The sequence below is a fragment of the Peromyscus californicus genome, unplaced genomic scaffold, assembly GCF_007827085.1.
Source record: "Peromyscus californicus insignis strain IS unplaced genomic scaffold, ASM782708v3 Scaffold_7__1_contigs__length_154581171, whole genome shotgun sequence".
NCBI classification, from domain to species: Eukaryota; Metazoa; Chordata; class Mammalia; order Rodentia; family Cricetidae; genus Peromyscus; species Peromyscus californicus.
The window spans coordinates 40,833,962-40,859,711 of record NW_026294595.1 but is presented as its reverse complement, the minus strand read 5'-3'; positions in this window follow the sequence as shown (position 1 = coordinate 40,859,711).

The window sequence follows — 25,750 nt, the reverse complement described above, 5'->3', positions numbered from 1 at the left end:
CATTGTATATAGGAGGGCTACTGATTTTTTTGAGTTGATCTTGTATCCTGCTATGTTGCTGAAGGTGTTTATAAGCTGTATCAGTTCCTTGGTGGAATCTTTGGGGTCGCTCAAGTATACTATCATGTCATCTGCAAATAGGGAAAGCTTGACTTCTTCCTTTCCAATTTGTATCCCCTTAATCTCCTTATGTTGTCTTATTGCTCTGGCTAGAACTTCAAGTACTATATTGAATAAGTATGGGGAGAGTGGACAGCCTTGCCTCGTTCCTGATTTTAGTGGAATTGCTTTGAGTTTCTCTCCATTTAATTTGATGTTGGCTGTTGGCTTGCTGTAAATTGCCTTTATTATGTTTAGGTATGTTCCCTGTATTCCTGATCGCTCCAATACCTTTATCATGAAGGGGTGTTGGATTTTGTCAAATGCCTTTTCTGCATCCAGTGAGATGATCATATGGTTTTTTTCTTTGAGTTTGTTTATATGGTGTATTATATTGACGGACTTTCGTATGTTGAACCACCCTTGCATCCCTGGAATGAATCCTACTTGATCATGGTGGATAATTGTTTTGATGTGTTCTTGGAGTCTGTTTGCCAGTATTTTATTGAGTATTTTTGCATCAATGTTCATGAGGGAGATCGGTCTGTAGTTCTCTTTCTTTGTTGTATCCTTGTTTGGTTTAGGAATTAGGGTAATTGTAGCCTCGTAGAAGGAGTTTGGTAATGTTCCTTCTGTTTCTATTGTGTGGAACAATTTAGAGAGTATTGGTATTAACTCTTCTTTGAAGATCTGGTAGAATTCTGCGCTGAAACCATCTGGTCCTGGGCTTTTTTTGGTTGGGAGACTTTTAATGACTGTTTCTATTTCGTTAGGGGTTATTGGACTATTTAAATAGTTTATCTGGTCTTGATTTAACTTAGGTATGTGGTACCTATCCAGAAAGTTATCCATTTCTTTTAGGTTTTCCAGTTTTGTCGAATAGAGGTTTTTGAAGTATGACCTGATGATTCTCTGGATTTCCTCAATGTCTGTTGTTATGTCCCCCTTTTCATTTCTGATTTTGTTGATTTGGATGCTCTCTCTCTGTCTTTTGGTTAGTTTGGATAAGGGCTTGTCTATCTTGTTGATTTTCTCAAAGAACCAACTCTTTGTTTCATTAATTTTTTGTATTGTTCTCTTTGTTTCTATTTTATTGATTTCAGCTCTCACTTTGATAATTTCCTGGCGTCTATTTTTCCTGGGAGACTGTACTTCTTCTTGTTCTAGAGCTTTCAGGTATGCTGTTAAGTCTCTAGTGTGAGATTTCTCCAACTTATTTATGTGGGCATTTAGTGCTATGAATTTCCCTCTTAGTACTGCTTTCATAGTGTCCCATAAATTTGGATATGTGGTGTCTTCATTTTCATTGATCTCTAGGAAGTCTTTAATTTCTTTCTTTATTTCTTCCTTAACCCATTGGTGATTCAGTTGGGTATTATTCAGTTTCCATGAGATTGCAGGTTTTCTGTAGTTTTTGTTGTTGTTGAAATCCAATTTTAGACCATGGTGGTCTGATAGAACACAGGAGGTTATTCCAATTCTTTTGTATCTGTTTAGATTTGTTTTGTGGCCAAGTATGTGGTCAATTTTAGAGAAGGTTCCATGGGGTGCTGAGAAGAAGGTATATTCTTTTTTGTTAGGATGGAATGTTCTGTAGATATCGATTAAGTCCATTTGAGTCATGACATCAGTTAAGTCCTTTATTTCTCTGTTAAGTTTCAATTTGGGAGATCTGTCCAGTGGTGAAAGTGGGGTGTTGAGGTCTCCCACTATTAATGTGTGGGGTTTTATATGTGATTTAAGCTTTAGTAATGTTTCTTTTACATATGTGGGTGCCCTTGTGTTTGGGGCATAAATATTCAGAATTGAGACTTCATCTTGGTGGATCTTTCCTGTGATGAGTATGTAATGCCCTTCTTGATCTCTTTTGATTGATTTTAGTTTGAAGTCTATTTTGCTGGATATCAGGATGGCTACACCCGCTTGTTTCTTAAGACCGTTTGATTGGAAAGTCTTTTCCCAGCCTTTTATTTTTAGGTAGTGTCTATCTTCGAATTTGAGATGTGTTTCTTGTATGCAGCAGAAAGATGGGTCCTGCTTTCGTATCCATTCTGTAAGCCTATGTCTTTTTATAGGTGAATTAAGTCCATTGATATTGAGGGAAATTAATGACCAGTGATTGTTCATTCCTGTTATTTTTTGGTGGTGATGTGTGGGTACTTCTATACGTTGGGGTTTACTGCTGTGGCTTTATCTGTTGCCTGTGTTTTCGAGGGTGTATCTGACTTCCTTAGGTTGGAATTTTCCTTCTAGTGCTTTCTGTAGGGCTGGGTTTGTGGATAAGTATTGTTTAAATCTGGCTTTGTCATGGAATGTCTTGTTCACTCCATCTATGGTGATTGAAAGTTTTGCTGGGTATATTAGTCTAGGCTGACATCCATGGTCTCTTAGTGTCTGCATTACATCTGTCCAGGTTCTTCTGGCTTTCAAAGTCTCCATTGAGAAATCGGGTGTTATTCTGATGGGTTTGCCTTTATATGTCACTTGGCCTTTTTCCTTTGCTGCTCTTAATATTCTTTCTTTATTCTGTACGTTTAGTTGTTTAACTATTATGTGGCGAGGGGACTTTTTTGGGGGGTCTAGTCTGTTTGGTGTTCTATAAGCTTCTTGTATCTTCATAGGCATTTCCTTCTTTAAGTTGGGAAAGTTTTCTTCTATGATCTTGTTGAATATATTTTCTGTGCCCTTGAGTTGGTATTCTTCTCCTTCTTCGACCCCTATTATTCTTAGGTTTGGTCTTTTCATGGTGTCCCAAATTTCTTGGACATTTTGGTTCATGACTTTGTTGGCTTTAGTGTTTTCTTTGACTGATGAATGTATTTCTTCTACTGTATCTTCAACGCTAGAGATCCTCTCTTCCATCTCTTGCATTCTGTTGATTATACTTGCATCTGAAGTTCCCAATCGTTTTCTCAGATTTTCTATTTCCAGCATTCCCTCTGTTTGTGTCTTCTTCATTTTTTCTATTTCCCTTTTCAGGTCTTGGACTGTTTCCTTCATTTGTTTCATTGATTTTTCTTGATTTTCTCTCAGTATTTTATTGTTTTCTTCCAGGACTTTATTGATTTCTTCTAATTTGTTTGCCCTTTCCTCTAGTTGTTTACAGCGTTCTTCACATTTTTTTGTCTTTTCCTCTACACAAGCCTCTAGCTTCTTCATGATGTCATTCATAAGGCTGTTTTCTTCTGCTTCTTCCAATTTCTGATGTTCAGGTCTAGGTGTTGGAGGAGGGCTAGGGCCTGGTGATGCTGTATTGCTATTCATTTTGTTGTATATGTTTCTGCCTTGACGTCTGCCCATCTCCTTGTGCTTCTCTACTGGCCTTATCCGCACACTCGGTTCAGCCAGACCAGTGTTCCAAAAGGGAAATCCGGAGCAAGATGGGAGCTGGGGGCCGGCCTCTAAGTCTCAGGAAGAGGCTTGGGGCTCAGGCGGATGGGCGTGGGGGCAGGGCGTGGAGACTGCAGGGCCTGCCAGGGGTCTTGGAGAAGGGGATCCTTCCCGGTGGGGCTAGCAGGGAACCTGCCGGGTGGCCAGAACCTGGGGCCAAGTTGGGCAGGTCTTCCCTGGAGTGGCTGGTGCCCAGGGATGGGGTCTGGGGCAAGGAAGGGTACTCACCAGTTTTCCAAAAGGGAAGTCCGGAGCAAGATGGGAGCTGGGGGCCGGCCCCTAAGTCTCAGGAAGAGGCTTGGGGCTCAGGCGGATGGGCGTGGGGGCAGGGCGTGGAGACTGCAGGGCCTGCCAGGGGTCTTGGAGAAGGGGATCCTTCCCGGTGGGGCTAGCAGGGAACCTGCCCGGTGGCCAGAACCTGGGGCCGAGTTGGGCAGGTCTTCCCTGGAGTGGCTGGTGCCCAGGGATGGGGTCTGGGGCAAGGAAGGGTACTCACCAGTTTTCCAAAAGGGAAGTCCGGAGCAAGATGGGAGCTGGGGGCCGGCCCCTAAGTCTCAGGAAGAGGCTTGGGGCTCAGGCGGATGGGCGTGGGGGCAGGGTGTGGAGACTGCAGGGTCTGCCAGGGGTCTTGGAGAAGGGGATCCTTCCCGGTGGGGCTAGCAGGGAACCTGCCCGGTGGCCAGAACCTGGGGCCAAGTTGGGCAGGTCTTCCCTGGAGTGGCTGGTGCCCAGGGATGGGTTCCGGGGCAAGGAAGGGCACTCACCAGTTTTCCAAAAGGGAAGTCCAGAGCAAGATGGGAGCTGGGGGCCGGCCTCTAAGTCTCAGGAAGAGACTTGGGGCTCAGGCGGATGGGCGTGGGGGCAGGGCGTGGAGACTGCAGGGTCTGCCAGGGGTCTTGGAGAAGGGGATCCTTCCCGGTGGGGCTAGCAGGGAACCTGCCCGGTGGCCAGAACCTGGGGCCAAGTTGGGCAGGTCTTCCCTGGAATGGCTGGTGCCCAGGGATGGGGTCTGGGGCAAGGAAGGGTAGTCAGGAGTGTTCCAAAAGGGAAGTCCGGAGCAAGATGGGAGCTGGGGGCCGGCCTCTCTGATTCTTTTTTATATATAAAGCTTTAGGTTTGTGACCCTTTTAAGATTCCTTATAAGATTACCTTTCAAGATAAGTAATAAAGTAATTGGCCTTTTCTTTGTAACTGTAAAATGCATCCTGCAAGTATAAGACCTGACTGAGAAGAACACCTTGCTTGCCCACACAATTAATCTATAATAATTTGCTTGAGTATGAATGTATGTGGGTTCTTGGGATAATCTGTTTTTCACTTATAATTGTAAAACATTTAATCATGTAAGGGATATGGAAAACATAATTTTTTTGTTGTTTGTTTGGTATTCATTATAATCCTTCACTTGAAAAACAGAATGTAACCACATTGTAATTCATATATCGCCTAAAAGATTTTCCTTGGGTATAAGTTGTAATAAAAAGAATAAAGATAGATTAAAAAAGACTAGAAGGAAAACATCAAGAATTAGAGAGTTAAAATGGGTTAGAAGGAAAAATCCCGGAAATGAGAGAGTTAGAAGGAAAACATCAAGAATGGGAGAAGGAAATCACCAGGAAAGTAAAGAACAGAGAAAGCAAAAGAAGAATAAAGAAAAGATCTGAAGGAAATTATCAAAAGAATGTGTGAGTGTCCTTCTCCCTGATCCCCTCAGATAGAAAAGTCTTAGTACATGCCGACACTGTGGATTCCTTTCAAGCTCTGGACTGTCTGGAAGCTAGTCCCAGATGTAGCAATAGCCATTTTTTATTGATACTCATAGGACACATGCCCTTTCTTGGATGGAGATGGAAGATGAGGGGATTGGGGGAATATGAAGGGAGGAATGGGGTACAGGGACTGGGAGGAGAGGATGGATGAGGCTGAGGCTAGAATATAAAATTAATAATAATAATAATAATAATAATAATAATAATAAATTAAGTATACTCAGTGTAAACTTCTATTTACCTAATATTTTGAAAGCATAAGACTAAAGAAATGGACAAAAATTTCTAACAATCACATATTAGGGTCTTATGGAAAGAAGGAAGGAATTATATGTAGTTACAAAACTGGGTGAGATGAAACTAACCTTTGTTGACTGCAGTGTTTGGCATAAGTCTACACATGTAATGAAATCTTATGGAACTAAATACATGCACATACAAACATTTTATGAGTATATTGTGATGACTCTTCACAGGGTATAGCTATAGGGATCTTTTCTTCATTAAATTATTAGAAGTGGGAAGACTCATTTTCAATCCGGATCTTTTGAGCTTGAAAGATACACCTTTAATCCACATCTTTTGTGGTAGGAAAATCCATCTTTAATCTGTGCCACGCCTTCTTCTGGCAGTCTATAGAAAGGACATGGAAAAAGGGGCTTACTCTCTTTTCCTGCTTTTCTTTTGTTATTGCTGGCAAGTCTTTTATTCTCTAGCATTGGAGCCTACCTCTTCTGGATTCCAGTGTATACTGAAGACCCTGAAGACCAGCTAAAGTATCAAGTCTCGTGGATTGAAGAACTACTGGATTCTTGGAACTTCTGTTGGTAGACGGCCACTGTTAGGTTAGCTGGGCCATAATATATGTAAGCCATTCTAATAAATTCCATATAGGGTGGCGGTGGCACATGCCTTTAATCCCAGCACTTGGGAGGCAGAGGCAGGCAGATTTCTGTGAGTTAAAGGCCAGCCTGGGCTACAAAGAGAGTTCCAGGACAGGTTCCAAAGCTACACAGAGAAACCCTGTCTTGAGAAACCAAAATAAATAAATAAATAAATAAATTCCATATAGTATATGCACATATGTATATGTTTATATGCATATGTATATATACATTTTTTTCATTATATCATAAATCCTGTTCCTCTAGAGAATTCCAAATACAGATTTGGTATCAAAAGTGAGTCTAGAGCAACAGAAATATAAGGATGAATGTTTTATGTATTTGAAATAAGCTTTCTAATTTGCCAAACCTACAGTTACTGAAGTCTTTCTAGCTACCAAAACTTCTAGATGCTCAGAGAATACTGAAATCACACTATGTGAACTATTTTAAAAACTTAAGGACACAAATGCATTGGATTATCCTGATTCATTAATCAGAAGAGGCAACAGATTAGGTGACTCCTTATATAAAACTTTTGACAATTTGTGAAAAAATAAGGGAAATGATGATGTTGTTTGGTTGCTCCTATCATCTCTGGACAAAATGATGAGTGACAAGAATGTTCTCAGTGACAAAACTGACCAGGTTTAGATGCACATGAACAATCGACAGGTTTCTAAGGGTGTGGTAGAAGAGAATCTTCTCTCCAGTAGCCACAGAGCTCAAGTTGCAGGAAATCAAACCAAAGCCCTCATTATAAGTTTGACCAAATGACAGCAAACATTCAAGTGTCATCCTCAGAAGGTGTATCAGTTAGAGTCAGAGCATAATTGGTAAAGAACGAGGTACTGTAACTTGAGATGGGAATGTGTGGTAGGACCCTATTGAAGCTATGAATTTGAGCCAGTACACAACTCAATCCTTTTAAAGACAAAAATGCGCCGGGCAGTGGTGGCGCACACCTTTAATCCCAGCACTCGGGAGGCAGAGCCAGGCAGACCTCTGTGAGTTTGAAAGCTACACAGAGAAACCCTGTCTTGAAAAAAAAACAAAAAACAAAAAACAAAAATGCAATTTGTGGCTGTGAAAGGTTTTTTTTTAAACTGCACAGTGTTTTTTTGTTTGTTTGTTTGTTTGTTTTTTTTGTATAGTTAACATACTGCTGGATGTGTTTTTAGATAGCCTTGTCCTGGTGGTATTTTCTGTAGCCACTAACCTTGCCTGGTACAGGGGTTGTAAGTTTGCATGGAAATTTGAAGCAGGTTCTTGGTGCACAGCACAAATTAGTTATATATGGGATTGGTAGTGTTTTGTTTCAGCTTCAGTTGTCTCTGATGCAGCTTATATGAAGATAATTACTATTCTGTTGACTGAATACCACTCTGTAATTGCAGGGGGAAAATGCAGCTGTTTTGTTAACATTCTAAATCATTCTAAGTTAAAAAAAATTGTTAGAAAAAGAATTTGACCCCTCAGATTCTCAAGGGTTTACCTCACCTGGGAAAGTAGTTGCTCCACCCTCATCAGAAGATGTAGTCAGGCCCTCAACCCCTGAAATATTGCCTTTTCACCTTTGACTGAGGACATTAATCTTTCCTTGTCTACTAAACCAGCAGTGTCTTTCCTGAAGATGCCAAGCATGACAATACTGATGCCCATCAGAACTTACCAATGGTTGCCTCTAGACCTATAGCCAGACTTAAGTCTACTGTGGAATAATGCTGTACACTGTGAAAATGTGTTGCTCTCATTGTAAATAAAAAGCTACCTGTCTCAGCCAGTAGCCAGACAGAAAGTATGGACTGGACAACCAAACTAAAGACTGGGAATAAGGAGGGTGGGGTCAGGGAGTTGCAAGGAGATACAGAGAGAAGCAAGATGGGCATGTCATACTGAGAAAGGTACCAAGCCCTGTGGCAAAGCACAGATAAGAAATTTGGGCTAATTTAAGTATCAGAGTTAGCTAGTAACAAGCTGGAGCTATCAGCTGAGCATTTATAATAGGACTCTCTTGTGGCTATTTGGAAAATGGCTGACAGGAAGGGAAAACTCCAAATACATAAGTCTAAGCAGGCTTCTAGAGGGGAGATAGAAATTATAGCCCATGAGAAGGTATGCTACATTACTGAAGAGTTTAATGCATTTTCTAATTAATTCAAGCAGAAGTCTGGGGAATAAGTTTGAAAATGGATTTTTAAGGGTTTTAGATAATGGTGGGAAGAACATGAAACTTTTCAGTTTGAGCTTATTGATATGGGCTTGCGGTGGAGATTCTAGATTTCATATGGATGATTTCAGAGTTAAAAAGAGTGTCAAAAATTTATTTGAAGCAGAGCAGTGATAGTACATATCTTTAATCCCAGCACTCAGGAGGCAAAGGCAGGCAGATCTCTATGAGTTCAAGGCCAATTTATTCTATAGAGCTAGTTCCAGGACAGGCAGGACTACACAAAGAAACCCTGTCTCAAAAATCAAAACAAAGGAAAACAAAATGATTAAAAAAAATTTTGGATTGAACAGTTGGCTGAAGAGTTTGTCAGATGTTGGCCTACTGAAAAGGAGTTGGAGATGCCTGGTATCCCTTGGCTTAGTTTTGATGAGGAAACTTTAAGGCTCAGGGAAATCACAATGCTAGATTACATTGGGGAAAACCTAATTCTTCACATTGCAAAGGTCATGATATCATGCCCTTCACTAATCTTATAAGACACAAAATGGAGAGAGGGGCACCAGCACTTTTGAAGAGCTTTGTTATCGGATTTTTCCTTTTGCCAGACCTTAGGGTTGGAGATGCTGCTGTTCAGTTGGATGAATTAAATGCACTGGGTTTAATTGGGCCCTGAAATAACAGGGCCAGGTTACAGCACTAGATCACTAACAGCAAGGTGATAATAGTTATCATAATGGACAGAACAGACAAAGCAATGTTCATAATGTGCTAACCTGTAATGGGCTCCACACGGAAAGTGACTTTATGATGGCATGACTCATAGAGACCTTTGGCAGTGGCTAAGCAACAATGGTGTTTCCATTCATGCAATAGGTAAGAAGTCTAGTGTACTTTTGTTTGATCTGTACAAGCAGAAATAGTCTCTAACAAATGAAAAAAAAAAAGGCTACATTGGATTGTGGCAAAGGGAATCTCAGCTTGTAAACTAATTTCTAGATTTTAGCCACTTTGAAGACACAGAATCCTCTGAATAAAGGGATTGACAGGTTCCCCTGAGGAAAGATCTTGGTAAAGTACTTAAGAATTTTGCTGTTAGCCTTTCTTTAGTCCTTCCCTCAGAGAAACCTACAGCCTATTATAAGGGTACCTGTATACTGAGGGAAAGGAAACTGACTTTCCAGGGTATATTGGATACTGGTTCTGAATTGACACTGATTCCAGGAGACCCCAAGAAAGAGTATGGCCCTCCAGTGAAAGTTGGGGCTTATGGAAATCAGGCGAAAATGGAGTTGGGGCTGAAGTCCAACTCACAGTAGACCCAGTATGTCCCAAAACTCATCCTGTGGTTGTTTTCCCCATTCTAGAACATATTATTAGAATAGATACAATTGGCATAATTCTCACACTGGTTCCTTAACCTGTGGAGTGAGGTCTGTTATGATGGAAAAGGTTAAATGGAAGCCTTTAGAGTTGCCTCTGCAAGGGAAAATAGAGAATCAAAAATATCCCATCCATGATGGAATTGCAGTAATTAGTGCCTCCCTCAAGGACTTGAAAGATTCAGGCAGGGGTGGTGGTTTCCACCACATCATCCTTTAACCCTACGATCTGGCCACTCCAAAACACAGGTGAATTGTGAAGAATGAGCATTGACTATCAAAAACTCAATGAAGTGGTGACTCCATTTGTAGCTGCTGTACCAGATGTGGTATCCTTGTAGATTAATACATCTCTTGGAATGTGGTATGCAGCTATTGACCTAGCAATGCCCTTTTCTCAGTAAGGTAAAGGACCACTAGAAGAAACTTGCTTTCAGGTGACAGAGCTAGCAGGATACCGTTACAGTATTACCTCAAACATATATTAACTCTGTATCCCTGTGTTATAACCTAGTTCAAAGGGATCTTAGTCATCCATGTCTTTCACAAAATATCACAATTTTTTTCATTATATTGGTGAAATTATGCTAACTGGGTCAAGTGAGCAGGAGGTAGCAAATGCTTTGGACCTGTTGGTAACACATATGCACATCAGAGGATGGGAAATAAATCCAACCAAAATTCAGGGGTGCTGTGGATGATTAATTGATACACAAAACACTGATTGGCCAGTAGCCAGGCAGGAAGTATAGGCAGGACTAAAACAGAGGAGAATTGAGAAAACAGGACGGCAGGGGGTGGGGGTGGGGTGGGGGGAGGGACTGCAAGTTGCTGCCAGGACAAGGAAGATGTAAGGTACTGGTAAGCCACGAGCCACGTGGCAAAGTATAGATTAATAGAAATGGGCTGAGTAAAAGAATAAGAGCTAGACAATGGTAGGCCTAAGCTAATGGCCAAGCAGTTTAAATAATATAAGCGTCTGTATGTTTATTTTATAAGTGGGCTACTGGACTGCCAGGACTTGGCAGGACCCGGAGAGAAAAACTCTAGCTACACAAGGGCCTTCTACTTCAGTGAAATTCTTAAGAGTCCAGTGATATGGGACATGCAGAGATATTCCTTCTAAGGTGAAGTATAAGTTATTGCACCTGAACTCTCCCACAATCAAGAAAGAAGAAAAATATTCAGTGGACCTATTTGAATTGTGGAGACAACAAATTCTTGGGGTGTTATTCTGTTTCATATACCAGTGATGGGAAAGCTGCTATCTTGGAGTGCTATCTGCAAAGGTCGAAGACTCTTCAATAGGCCCAGGCTGCTGTGTAGGCTTCTGTACTATATGGATATATACTATGTACTGGACTGGACCATATGATCCAGCAGACTTGATGGTACTTGAGGTGTCAATGGCAGATAGGGATTTCCTTTAGAACCTTTGACAGGCCCCTATATGTAAATCACAGAACAGATGTTTGAGAATTTTGAGCAAGTGTCTACTGTCATTTACAGACCAGTCTGCTTTTGAGAGACAGCTCTTGATCTGCTATTGGGCCTTAGTGGAAACTGAACATTTGACAATGGATCACCAAGTTACCACACAACCTGAGCTGCTCCTCATGAACTAGGAGTTAGCTGACCCACCAAGTTATAAAGTAGGATGTGCACAGCAGCAATCCATTACCAAATGGAAATGGTTTATATGTGATCAGTCCCAAGCAGGTCCTGAAGGCACAAGAAAGTCACATGAAGAAGTTGCCCAAATGCCTGTGATTTCTACTCCCATTACAATGCCATCTATTTCCAATCATGTACCTGGAGTCTCATGGGGCATGCCCTATGATCAATTGACTAAGGAAGATAAGGCTAGGTGATTCTGTACATATGCAGGTACAACCTAGAAGTGGACATCTGCAGCATTAAAGCCTCTTTCTGGGCCAACCCTGAAAGGCATGGACAAAGGAAAATCTTGACAATGGGCAGAACTTTAGACAGGACACATGGTCATACATTTTAATTAGAAGTGAAAGTAGTCAAATGTGATATTTCTCACAGATTCATGGGCTGTAGCCAATGGACTGGCTAGATGAGCAGGGGCTTTGAAAGGGCATTATTGGAAAATTGGTGAGGAAGACATCTGGGAAAGAAGTATCTGGGTAGATCTATCCAAATGGGAGAAGGATGTGAAAACATTTGTGTCCCAGGTAAATGTTCATCAAAGGGTAACTTCAGAGAAGAGTTCAGTAATCCAGTAGATATGATAGCACATTCTGTGGATAGTTAGCCTCTTTCCCCAGGCCATCCCTGTCACTGACCAACGGGTCCATGAACAAAGTGGCCATGGGGATAGTGATGGAGCTCATGCATGATTTCAACGACATGTACTTCTGCTCACCAAGGTTGACCTGCCTACAGATGTTTCTGGGTACCATACTTGCCAATAGCAGAGATCATCATTGAGCACCTGATGTGGCACCATTCTTCAGAGTGACCAGCTGCTGTTGGCAGATTGACTACATTGGACCACTTCCTCTGTGGAAAGTACAATACTTTGACCTGACTAGAGTAGATACTTTTTCTGGCTATGTATTTTTCTTTCCTACATGTAATGCTTCTGCCATAAACCATTCTTGGATTTACAGAATGTCTTATCAATAGTGATGGTATCCCACACAATATTGCTTCTGACCACTGTACTCTTTAGATACAGGAAAGTGTGACAGTAAGCCATCATGAAATCCAGTGTTCTTAGTATGTCCCCCAACATCCTGAAGCAGCTGGTTTGACAGAAAGATGTAATGGCCATTTGAAGACACAGATATATAGTACCAATTAGGTAACAGAAGCCTGAAGGGCTGGGGTAGGGTTCTCCAAAAAATGGTATATGCTTTGAATCATCATCTTATATGGTATGGTTTCTCTCACAGCTGGGACATGGGTCTGGTAATCAAGAGATGGAAAAGGAAATGGTTCTACTCACTATTACCCCTAGTGACTTACTAGGAAAGTGTTTGTTTACTGTTCCTGAAACCTTTAGTTTTTTGGCCTACTAGTTCTGATTCTGGGGAGGGGAGATACTTCTGTCAGGAGCCACAACACATTTCATGAACCGGAAGTGCAGAGATGTTCCTGGCCACATTGGGTCTCTGATGCCCTTAAACCAACAGGCTAAGAAAGGAATAACAGTGTTAGGACTGGGGATTGTTCTAGATTACCAAGATGAAATTGGATTGCTTTTTCACAATGAGGGTAAGAGAGATTATGTCTGCAGTGCAGGAGATTGTATAAGGTGTCTCTTGGTGCTACCATGTCCTACGAATAAAATCAATGGGAACTACAGCAACATAATCCAGACAGGATGACAAAAGGCACAGACCCTTCAGGGATGAAGTATTTGTCACTCCTCTAGGAAAAAATATCAAGACCTGTGGAGGTACTTGCTGAGGGTGAAAGAAACACAGAATGGGTAGTAGAGGAAGGTAGTTATAATACCAGGTAGGCTGAGTGACCAGTTGAAGAAATAGGGACTATAATCGACAAGAAAGTTTCTGTTATACTTTGCTAAAAATGTGTATGTATAAATATTAGTATTTTCTTTCCTCAATTTCTTTATCATCTAATGTAACATCAATTAAGGTAATAGCAGTGGTCATCTATTTAAGTTTGAGATACTAAAATAATATCCCTCAGGGGAAATTGCCACCTATTCTAAAATCTATAAGTGTTTTTGTTTGTATGAGTGATAGTTTTTTTTTTATAGTAGATGTAATTATGCCTTGGTTACGATTTTCTTTGAAAATTAAGCATGTCATAAGGAGATATGAATGTGTGCCATGTTGACAAGGGATGGACTTGGAATGGTTATTTTTGGTTGTCAACTTGACTACATCTGGAATTAATAATTCCCAAGTGACTGAGTATACTTGTGAGGCACTTTTTTCTTTCAATTATCTGAAGTGGGGAGACCCACTTTTAAAGGAACTCTTGGAATTTTTGAGTTGGGAAGATGTACCTTTAGTCCAAGTTTTAAAGTGGGAAGACCCACCTTTTATCTGGCCACCCCTTCTATACAAAGGGCATGTCTATTCTATTGTTTACAACTCTGAGTGAATATATTATTATTTCAAAATAAAAGCTAACTGTAATAATTGCATAATTTTATAAGAATAATAGGATTAGGGTTAAGGTTGGGTTTCATGATGTAAAATACATTTTAAGATTTAAAATTTATTCTATATAATTCCTTTATATTAACAGGTTAGAGAAATACAATCACATAATCACAAGCAATGAAGGAAGAATGCCACACATGAAATCTATTCCTTTTCCTGAAAATAAAAGTTCTCAAAAAACTCTTATTTTATGACAATTTCAGTTAATTAATATGGAGCATCTAATAACACCTATAGCCAACACAATACTGGCTAAACATAAAATACTCTGCCTATGACTGTAAGGAATCCAAGAATGATAACATTTTCTACAGTATCTATTCAATCTCCAATAGATTTCCATTCAATGGTGGTTTAAAAGGTACAATAAGACAAGAAAAAGATGAAAGAAATTAAAAGTCTCTAAAGATTAGAGGAAACAGAAAAGCTATATTTATGGGTGAGGTTGCCTGCTATGTAGAGATTTCTAAAACTCACAAATCTACATATATATGCTACGAAAATAAAGGGAAATATTTCTGTTTATGGTAACTCCCTAGGTACAAACTATTTAGTAATATATTAAATAAAATGATCCTAACACTTAGATAATTATATGTATTTTAATGTGTATATTAATTTCTTAATATTCTGAGAGAAACTAGGGAAAACAAGTCTAAATGAAAGTCTAGTCTATATGATTGGATATTCTATTTTTATTGACCTCTGAACTCATTGCAGCTCCTGATAAACAGCCATGAAGTCTTTTCGTGGAAACACTCAAGCCATTTCTAAAATCTTTACTTTAAATGATATTACCCAGAATAGTCAAAACAAATCTTTAAAAGAACAAAGCTAAAAGATATGAATTGTAAGGTTTCAAATATTATTGTCACAATAATCAATACCATGTTTTACTTCTACAATAAGAGAAAAACAGACAATGGAGCAGAGTCAGAAGATCAATTCAAGTGGCAAGTTCAGTGAAGGCACAAAAAGCTATCATTGAAGAATGATGCTGGACAACCGGGTATCTAAGGACATCTAATTAAATGACTTTTATACGTTTAACTTACATCATTTAGAAAAATAACTGAAATGGATCTTATAACTAAATACAAGGGCTAAAAGTCTGTCAAATTTGGAATGGAAAACATGGAAACAATATTTTTATAATCTTGAGATTGTCAGAGTTCCTAAATAACAATGCAAAAACAGAATGATCAACATGATTGTTAATTTAATTGACAACTTAACATACCCTCTAATCACCAAAAAGAGGGTTTCAGTGAAGGATTGTCTACATTGAGATGGTCTATGGGCATGCCTATGGGAATTCTCTTAATTGCATTAATTAATGTGGAGAAGACTCAACCCACTGTGGGTAGTACCATTCCCTAGGGAAAAGGTGCTGAATTGTTTAAGAGTGGAGAAATAGAGCTGACCTGAGCACAAAAAGCAAATAAGTGAGTGGACTTGTGTACACTGGTTTCTTTCTGCTTTTGATAACGGATGAGGTCTGACTAGCTGTGACTGGACTTCCCCAGAGTGGTGAACTGTAACCTACAATTTTAGGCTAAAGTAAACTCTTTCTGCCATTTCTTTTTGTTATAATATTGTATCGTTGCAATAAAAACAGGACAACCCATAAAGGAAAACCAAAAAGCAAATATTCATCACTGACAAAAACTATACTTCAAAAATATGATTTTAAACATGAAAACACAAACTAGAGTCAATGAGAAAATTTATCAAGACATATATCTGAGTAGGTAAAAATTTTTACAGTTTGGAATGAACACTTGAAAGTAAAGATATCTGGACAAAAAGGTTTACTGCGTGACTCACTATGTCACTCTACAACTTCCATGATGAGATTTTTTTCTCTTTTGTCTTTTCTTTATTCTTTTTTTTCTCTTAAATTTTACTTGGGGTGAGGGTAAGCTGCAAGGGTGGAGGGTGGGTATGCAGGGATGGGAAATGAATGGGATTGAGATGCATGATGTGAAAGACATAAAGAATAAAAAAACACAATTAAATTAAAAGAAGGTATATAACCTAATTTTGAACAAGGGAAAAGTACAACAAAGAAAACTAATTAATGGCATCAGCTTTATCAAAAGATGCTCAATTAATTAGTCATTAAGTAAGCACAAAGTAAAGCTACAAGGATAGAATACTACACACCAGCTGTGTGGCTGTAGTCAATGACACACAAAATAAAGAGGTGGCAAAGACATGCAGAAATAAATCTTTAGTCATTGCTGTTGTGAGTGTAAAATGTTCCAGGTCCTTTAGAGAAAACTTCAGCAGTCATTAAGAAAGTTAATCATAAACACAGCATATCAACCAGAAATTCCTTTCCTGGGAGTCTATGCAAGAGAATACATTAGAATGCTTTCCTAAACAAAGATATGTATACAGTTCTTCATGACAACGTTGTTTAGAATGACCAAAGTAAAGTAGCAATCCAAAGGTTATTGACTGGTACAGGGGTAAACACGATGTGATAATATGACACCATGCTGTATTTTTTAGCAATTAAAGTGGATGAGCTATTGATACAAGAAAGTCAAAACTGTTAATTATGCTCCATAAAAGCAGAAAGATGCAAATTATAACACAGTAATAGGGACACAAGTCATATTACTGATTGTCGAGAGCATGGACATTAGTACAGGGGGTCACAGGAACAAGGCACAATTTTGGATTATCAGCAGCGCTCTAAGACTGGATTGTGATTATGTTTGTATACATTTATAAAAATGTATAAACAGCAATTAATAGCACATTTATCATGGGTGATTGCTATGATATATAAACCAGTCAGTAAAACTGTTACAAGTAAACACTTATATTATCACCCAAAACATTTAAACAAAGGAAAAACACACCAAGAGAAAAGTCCTGAGCCTTTCATTTTCCTCTCTATGATCCATATTTGGACAATCACTCATTCATTTTTACAGGCAAGTGTATAATATGCACAGAAATACTTTATTATTTTAAAGAAATTTCAGGTTCTTTTCTCCAAGACATTTTGGCACATAGTTTTGAATATATCAGTTTTAGAAACTCAGTTCAGGGTAGTTCTTCCTGCAGCTCCATAGTTCCCCAAGCAGGTGAACACACAGATGCAAAGCTATCTTTATCGGCAAGCATTTGTTTAGTGCCCACCTGTGCACATGTAGATGAAATAGTCAATTTATTCACTTTGCATTTTACATTTACGCAGGGTAAAAATTCGACAATAGAACTTCCTCTCACACGGTATTCTTAAATTAGAAGTAAATTAGAAGAGGTCTCAACAGAACTGTGGTCCTGGCAGATGAATAGAGAGGGAAGCAGAATAAAGAAGAGGAAGTCTCAAGTAAAACATTCTTGCCTGTTTTGTATGTTACTGGAATCAAATCTTGAGTTTTTGTCTTTAGCATCTTGTTATTTTTTATTCCCTTTCTCTTGGTTAATGAAAACTACTTTAATTTAAATGTTAGAGCATCACATACCCCTCCTCATTAAAGGCCTAACATGAGTCTAGTGGCATGTAGAACTAGATAAGCATGAATCACCTCTGACTTCTACACACCTACAGTCTAACAGCAATTCAACAGATATGAGAGACGTTTGTAACAAATAAATGCACTTGATTGGAATACTCTATTTAGTCCTTAAACAACAATTTTTAACTTTTCATTAACATTTATGACAGTAGAATAGACATACACACAAACACTGAGTCATTTAAGTTTAACAACTCTTTGTAAGAATTTCCCATGGAAATACAAAGAAAATCAGGGCATATCACAAAGGTTTTCTGCAGCTAGGTTAAAATTAGCTTCCTTTGTTCTTTCAAGTTCACTTAATTTTTTTTCTTTCATTTTAAAGGAGGGCAATCAGATTTAAGGGCATTACCAAACCCCTGCATGTTCCAAGTAGTGTGGGAAGACTCTTACTTCGCTCAGTGCCCAGAAGTTCACTAACTAAGCAATGAGTCACATAAAGGAAGAGAACGAAAAGAAAGCCTAAAGAACCTGAGGAGTAAGTGTTCTCTCTGTGATCTTCCTTTCCAATTCAGATGAAAATGGCAAGTGCTGATGTGAACTAAATTCCAATGTGATGGGGACAAAGTTCCTTTAAATAGTGTCCAACAGAAGAATTGTCATAAAAGAAACTTATGTGAAGCATCATTAAACATACATTGTTCTGTTTCTGGTTTTAAATAGTGAAGTCGATTTATTTAAAGGAGTTATAGCTATCTCAGGCAGTATCTAGCTTGCTGCTCTCATCCAGGATGGAAAGCAAGGCTAGCGCTATTAGCTAGAAAAGCAGAATCATTTTTTAGTCTTAAACAAAGGGCTATGGAGAAATACACCAAAATAGAATGCAATGTGGTACCTATATCACATTTCTTAAGTACGACAAATTTTTTAAACTTAAGAAGGAGACCAAAGCATACTAACAAAAAATGACTTGTTTTTCTACACCGCATCTTGAGGCAGACTGGAAGTGTTCTACAAAACAGCGACTTATTTCCTCAGTCAACAGGAAGGTTTTCTGAAGGAGGAAACCTTCTGTCCTTATTAATTCATAATTGCTATGTTTCTTTCAGACTCAGACCACATATCAGACAGTGGCCTTTCTATATTCTATTTCCTTTTGTCTCTTTCTTTTTGTTGTGTGGATGATAAGGGATACCAAATCAATAGCCGTGTAGAAGCAGCAGATATAACATTCCCAGAGACACTGGAGACAGGGAATAGAAGCAACAATTCATTTTTCTGTCTCAGTTTAAATTGTATTTATACCACCTGCTATGCCTGTGGGAATGGAATCTCTGGGAGAGTCTTTAGACACAAAGTTTCTCTTCGTGACTTTCCTTTTTCTATTCAGTGTGATAGGATTTTTTTTTTTCCTTAGAGTAGTAGCCGATGGCACTTGGCTGAGGAGATGAGGCTTCAATGAGATATAGGAGACAAAGAGTGACAAATTAAAATGACAAGGCTGTCTTATAAGATTGTGATCTAGTGAAATGAAGTATTTCTGGCCCAGTCAATGTAGAGAGCATTATGCTATGTGGTAATAGATTGCAAGACCTGGGCAGCCTGTATATGTCTTGGAGATAACTGAATTTGTCACTATCAACACTCCTCCAAATTGTATCTTTTCCTAGCTGCTCAAGAATATGGGTGTGGGCAAGATGTTTTCATATAAGTCAAGTATTTTCAGAGAGTAAGTCTTTCCTAAAAACATCTATCTTTCAAATTAATATTTTGATATTTTAATCACTGCTATGAAATTAATCTAGAAGATCCCTTAAAACAGAACCAAAGAGCAAGAAGATTGATGGTGGACTTTGTCCCTGTGTCTTATTGAATGTCTTTCTGCATCTATCTCCTTGTAGCCCAGGTGCAGGTTGACCACACCCTTGAATTCCAGTTCTGCCTAATGGACATCTCTAACTGGGGTTAATCATATGAGCCTGAATTCAATCAACACTAAGTAAAAATGATTTACTTTCTTTTTAAAAATACGAACTGTGTTCATACCTATTATGTCAAAGCTTAATTTGCTTAATCCATGCTTAGGTTATTATGGTTAAGAGTTGAAAAAAGCAAAGAGAACTTTAAATATACAAATGCAATTTAGTAGTTTCTAGTATTTTCTTTATTTTCTCTCCCTTGGTACATCACCATGTTCCATAGCTGTTTACATTGTAATACTTTTTCTCTGATAATTGATAGATTTCTAATTGCCTTTGCCAAGAGAATGTATACAGAGTGTGTTAATTTGGAAAGTTGGCCTAGTGTTACAAGTATTACTAAGTAAATAAGGAGTTCCTGTTTGTGGGTTTTGAGTCTCATTATTAAAAAAATAAATAAAAATGGACTATGAATGAAGCTTGAGGGCAATTTTATTAGAACTCAGAAAAACTAAGCAAAACAGAACAAGAACTGTAAACAACAACAAAAAAGGGGCAGAGCAGGCAACTAAATCTCATCAGCAGCCAAGAGGAAAGTGAAAAGAGAGAAGACCACGCCTGCTGGAGTAACAGTCACGAAAGCCAGCAAGTTCATTACTGGAGCTCCGTAAGCAGGTGTAAGGCTCTAGAGGCTGGTGGTCTTCAGAGAAATACTGTAAGAGTCCAGATTTCCAGGGAAAACTGTCTTATGATTTGACCAGTATCCAAAGCTCAGCTAGAAAGGGAGGAAAGGAAAAGCACAGCTTTTGAGTTAGATCTCATAAAAAGTGGACAGGCTTAGCAGTGAGTGCTGCATGGTGGGAGTTCTGTGAGCGGATGTCTGCAATTCTTTTAGTTTTCACTGAGCTCTACAAACATTTTGCCCTGTTCTACTGCCTCCTGCCTTAACTCACACTCTCATTTCCTTCTAAAGTAATCCTGGTATTCTAATATTATTTTCTTTTAGAATACTGAGGAGATATAAAAGTAATTCTTATCCTATCAAATTCCATACTGATAACTGTGGCCAGTCATAATAATATGCTGGTGTATTGGACTCAACTACAGTATATTTATTTTGCATCTTGGTAATATTATGATATTCTAGAGGATTAAAGACAAAGCAAAGGACAACTCTCTCAAGAAGTCAAAGATGTGCCCTGCTGTGGATGACAATGTTTATTTCTTCTTTCAGGATTAGACATGCATCTTTGACTGGTTATAGCATTTACATTATTTCTCTGGTGTTGACTAATACAGTAGAGACTGAAGTGCCACATTCAGAACTCACAATTATAGTGCCAGCATTATTATATTTGTTTATCTCACTAGTTAGACTGTACTATGATATATCTTATGAACATTTCAGACAATTTCCATTTTTATGAAACCAAATGTTAATGTTTAGATAACTTGTTCAAACTTTTCATACAGGAATAGCAGGAAGCCTGCATGTTGGGGACATCTGTAGTTCCCCAACGTTTTTTAATATGTTTCATACTCACCCATCAAAGTGTGCCTATACATCCCTTTGGATGTAAACAGTTTGATAGGTCACTATTTTGATAGGTCACTATTTAGTAATTCAAAAACACAAACAACAAGGCAGTGTACACTTTCCCCTAGGAACCAAGGAGTTCCTTATGATGAATCAATGTGGCTTTTGTTTATAGTTTCATAATATGAGGGAATAGAAATTATCTCTGGAAACCCTCATTCTAACTCCATTAAAAATTTAAAATATGTCACTCCATTTCTTATTTAGATTCCTCTGATGTGTTAAGTACAAGAAAATTATAAATCATAAATATTAGAAAGAAAACTTAAACTCATATAGAGTTTCTATATGTGCAGATAAATATCAATTAAACACATCTGTCTTTGGTGAATTTACTATTTTTAAATTGCATAATGTTCAACAGATAATTTCTCTTCTCTAACCAATGGAAAGAAAGATGAATTACCTCAACAACAAAGACAATGCTGAATGAATGAGCTCGATGGTGGTGGTCACGGTAGGCTCAATTGAATTTGAGATGAATAAACAATTTCAATAAATTGAATTAATTAGATTGGGCTTAAGTGTGCAAGCATTTCATTTTCAGAAATTGCACACAATAACTTGCCCAAGAAGTGCTGGTGTATAATTGCCTAAAGCCAGAGAATAAAGAAGAGGAAAAGCTGAGAACCCATTATGTTCCTGTTAACAGTCTAACTAAACTAATTAACTGCTATTTGAATTTTCACACCTCAATTTCATGATCTTTCTTGCCGAAAACTTCTGAGCCTTAAAAGCCACAAACAAACAAGAAAAAGTATTTGGGAAAAAAAAAAAAAGTTCTAAAAAAAAAAACCTGCAGAATTCTCTACTTTTGTCTGCTCTTATTTTCTCAACTTTAATGTGTTTACCCTGATTGACAACATTTCATGCCTACACTGTACACAAACTCATCAGCTGATCAGTTTTGTGAACACAAATAAGATAATGAAACTTCTTCGCTACAGCTATGAGTTTAGCCTAGTTGTGATAGTCTTATGAACATCTTTACTTTGCTAATGGATCTCACAATGCTCAGATATTGGAGAGAAGCTCATTGAGAAGTTTTCTTTAGTTTTCATCTGTATTTGAAGACATGAAGCTGTTGTAATTAGTATCCATATCTGGACACACTTTTTATATGAAATGGTATTTACTCGATTATGCTTGATTTTAAAGAGAAAACATACATGAGCAGAAACATTTTAAGTAGTGTTTCTATAAACAAGAAGATGACTGAAAGACAACAAAAAGCAAAACCAAAGTGGTTTCACAAATTATGTGAACTCTGTAATAGTTGCCTATTTTTACTACAAAAATTGCTATTGAATATGGTTTGAACAGATTTTTTTCTGGAATGATCAAAGTATTCCATTTCTTACATATTTCAGTTAGTTATAATATTATATAATAATATAATAAGTATTATAATATTTTGGATAAACTTCCAAATCTCACAGGTTTGTTATGATAGTAATCCAGATGTCTACTGTAACTTTGGAAATTTACAAATGTTTCCAATATCTTTAGCATTAACTAACAGTGTCTTTAAGTTACTATAATGAAATAGGTTGTATTGAAGGCATAATTATTCTCAGGTCTTATTGCATCATTATCTAGCATATTCTGATATTGTTCAACACTAGTTTTAGAAAGATGAGCTTCTATTGTGATTTGTATAATGTGATTTGGATCAATTTCATTTATAAAAAGAAAATATTATTAGCAGTAATATTTTAACAAATATATTTAAATTATTTTGTATTATATTTCTATCATGTGAAAATATAATTAAAATGTTCTAATAGTTAGCCATTGCTTCTTCATAGTTTTTGAAGTAGTTTATAGCATTACAAATGAAAGAAGTCCCTGAATCTGTTGGAAAACTTCCTTCTTGATGCGTTTTTATCTGCCCTCCACATATAAAATTAAATCTGGAATTATCCATCAAAAGCACAAATCATATTATAAACTCAGATGGAAGAGTTGCTAGTTAGTGTCAAATCCATAGACTGAAGTCTTTGAGAACGATCAGACTCCAAACTCTTGCATCGGTCTCCTTGGTGTGCTCTCTGGAGAGACTGTCAGGACTGTCTGGCTAGTTTCTGCAGTTGAGTTCTGACCGAGACATGGCATTGAAGTTCAGCAGGAAACATTTCCTTGCCCATCTATAACTGGTGGTAACACTGGTGAGAACACATAGCTAATGAACTCAAGACAACAAGCTCACGAGTGTGTGCACCTAGTCTCTTTGTTGTATTCCAGGGTAAAGGAACAAACTCCACATCACAAGTACCTTTCTAGTTCACATATGTTGTTGCTCAGGAGAGGTCTGCTTGATGGTGTTTGTGAGGATCAAAGCAAATCCAAATGTTCCCAGACTTGCTCCAGCTTCCTCCATCGTTCCCTCTTCAGCCTAGAGAGAGAATCACTTGTCACATTCTGCTTCCCAGTTACTCTTGTGCAAGTGAAAGAGGAATCTGACATGCAGACTCATTGTACAAACTCTGCTCTCCTCATCCTTATGAATAGATTTTTGAGATTTTTTAATATCTTAAAGACTACAGGATTTCTCAAGAGTTATGATTTGATAAACTCAGAAAATTCTCATATGTTTAGAAGATGTTATAAGGGTTCATTTCATGTATTCAGTCTCTCTTCATCATTTTATGAAACTATGCTTGTTTACAGCATCTAATTTCTTCTCGTGTACAAGACATAACATAAAGTCCAGTATTTTTATTTATATTTATTTTACGTTTATATGTATGATTGTTTTGTCTGCATGTGTGTATGTTTACCACATGCATACCTAGTGTCTGAGTAAGTCAGAGAAGTGGTTGGATCCCATGGAACTGGTGATACAGATGCTGTGAAGCACCATGTGAGTTCTGGGGAAAAAAACAGAGGTCTACTGCAAGAACAAATGGTCCTAAATGCTGAGCCATCTCTCCAGCAGGAAAATTATATTTTTTAGAACCTAGTTTAATTTACCTTTAAAAATGTAACAGAAATACAACCAACAACATTGTGGAACACATTTTATATAATTGTATAGATACCCTACCAAGATTTTAGTTGCTAAAAATTAATTACCCATACCTACTAGTATTTGTTATTCCTTGTTAATAGTCACTGGTTAGTGTTAGAATAAAAACCTCCATATGAAGAGCAGGAATAACAGAAGAAGATTTAACAATAGTGTTTGTATAAGACAAAACAAAACTTGAAAATTACATTTCAAATGTCTAAGACTACTCAAGCAAGGTTAATCAGACACATTATTCTGGAAACTTCTACATATATGTTAAAAATAATATTATACCTAGGCATGGTAGTATATGCCTTTAATCCCAGCAGTGAGATCTCTGTGACTTGCAGTCAGAGCAACACAAAGAGACCTTGCCTCAAACAAATAAATACAAAAACAACACACAAAAAGAGTCCTATTATGACCCGAAAAGACATGGAGAAGAATTTTTCACATATTCCTTCAAAAACACAAAATAGTCCTGTATTTTACATGAAATAAAAATTTCAACATATTAGAAATAAACTCTAGAAAGTGAACTCAAAACTTAACATTTGGGTATTGGTATGAGTAAAAAGAAAAAAATAAATTAACATAATAGTATTCCAAGTGATATCACTCAATACTAGTTTTTATAAAGATGTATTTTTATTACAATTTATTTTATATAATGTGATCTGATTCAATTTCATTTTAATGAAGAAAAGATACTAATAATAACTTTTTAAAATATTTTGTATGAAATGTGTGGTGTAAATGCCTTTAACCTTGAGTGTACAATTCTACTCCTGTACCCCTATTCCAAACAAACTCTTAGTTAAGATCATAAGAAAATATGGACAATGATACTTATGTCAGAAATGGAGGTAGGTAGTTAGATGGATGATCATTCTGAACCAGTAAAAAGGAATAGACGCCGGGCGGTGGTGACGCACGCCTTTAATCCCAGCACTCGGGAGGCAGAGCCAGGCGGATCTCTGTGAGTTCGAGGCCAGTCTGGGCTACCAAGTGAGTTCCAGGAAAGGCGCAAAGCTACACAGAGAAACCCTGTCTCGAAAAACCAAAAAAAAAAAAAAAAAAAAAAAAAGGAATAGACTAGTAGTCCACAGAGAAAGAACAAACCACTAACTTTAGATTAAGGCAAACTCAACACACACACACACACACACACACACACACACACACACACACACACACACACTCACACACACACACCAGCAAAGCTAGCATCTATGACTATCTCGTAATGGATTCTACCTAATGAAAAAAAAATCATGATATACCTTAGACAATCTATCAAAGAATCTTTCCAGATACTCCAATTTTACTTTAATCTTCATCTTCAGACATACCATGTAGGAAAAAAGATGAGAAAACAATAATAATAAACAAGATGGAGAAATAAACAAAAAAAGACAGAGTCAGCCTTGCAGGGATGGAAGATGATGATGTATCATGACCTGAGGAATTTAACTCACTCCTTTTATTTAACTCATTCCTTTTCACCTGAGGTTATAAAAGAAAGCAAGCCAAGCTAGAGGAAAGAAAAGGCAAAGGAAAGAAGAGGGGAAAAATGCAAGCCAAGTGTGGAACTGATTCTGTGAAAACAATTAGGAAATACCATTTCAGGTTGAGTTTAATACAAAAAATGAAGGGAGTTTGCTTAGCATACCTGCCAGTATCTTTGGGTTCAGATGGAAAATATGGTACAGAATGGGTTCGGTGCTTTGAGCACAGACACTGCAGGTTCTCAGTCCTCACAAGTTTCTTACATGAATTCTGGGGACAGGAAACTCAGATTATTTTAATTTAGAAACTTTTTCTGATAAAGCTATTTGTATGATGACATGCCCACATGACTTCGAATACATTCAGTGAACTA